Raw genomic sequence first — 1110 nt, 5'->3', positions numbered from 1 at the left:
AGTGCAACAGTAAGGCAAGCGTTGGATAGTGAGAGGGTAAAAATTACTATTACCACTCCAGAGAGAGCAACAGTAGGGAAAGCGTTGGATAGCGTAGGGGTAAAAATTACTATTCACACTCCAGAGAGTGCAACAGTAGGGAAAGCATTGGATAGCGTAGGGGTAAAAATTACTATTCCCACTCCAGTGAGTGCAACAGTAGGGAAAGTGTTCGATAGCGTAGGAGTAAAAATTACTATTCCCACTCCAGTGAGTGCAACATTAGGGAAAGCGTTGGATAGCGCAGGGATAAAAATTACTATTCCCATTCCAGTGAGTGCAACAGTAGGTAAAGCGTTGGATAGCGTAGGGGTAAAAATTACTATTCCAACTCCAGAGAGTGCATCAGTAGGGAAAGCGTTGGATAGCGTAGGGGTAAAAATTACTATTCCCACTCCAGTGAATGCAACAGTAGGTAAAGTGTTGGATAGCGTAGGAGTAAAAATTACTATTCCCACTCCAGTGAGTGCAACTGTAGGGAAAGCATTGGATAGGGTAGGGATAAAAATTACTGTTCCTACTCCAGAAAGTGCAACAATAGGGAAAGCGTTGAATAGCATAGAGATAAAAATTACTATTCCCACTCCAGTGAGTGCAACAGTAGGGAAAGCGTTGGATAGCGTAGGGGTAAAAATTACTATTCCAACTCCAGAGAGTGCAACAGTAGGGAAAGCGTTGGATAGCGTAGGGGTAAAAATTACTATTCCCACTCCAGTGAGTGCAACCGTAGGAAAAGCGTTGGATAGCGTAGGGGTAAAAATTACTTTTCCTCATCCAGAGAGTGCAATAGTAGGGAAAGCATATGATAGCGTAGGGGTAAAAATTACTATTCCAACTCCAGAGAGTGCAACAGTAGGGAAAGCGTTGGATAGCGTAGGGGTAAAAATTACTATTCCAACTCCAGAGAGTGCAACACTAAGGCAAGCGTTGGATAGTGAGAGGGTAAAAATTACTATTCACACTCCAGAGAGTGGAACAGTAGGGAAAGCATTAGATAGCGTAGGGGTAAAAATAACTTCCCACTCCAGAGAGTGCAACAGTAGGGAAAGTGTTGGATAGCGTAGGAGTAAA

The sequence above is a fragment of the Lissotriton vulgaris genome, unplaced genomic scaffold (assembly GCF_964263255.1).
Source record: "Lissotriton vulgaris unplaced genomic scaffold, aLisVul1.2 SCAFFOLD_327, whole genome shotgun sequence".
In the NCBI taxonomy this organism is placed as follows: domain Eukaryota; kingdom Metazoa; phylum Chordata; class Amphibia; order Caudata; family Salamandridae; genus Lissotriton; species Lissotriton vulgaris.
Note: the sequence above shows the minus strand (reverse complement) of the source record.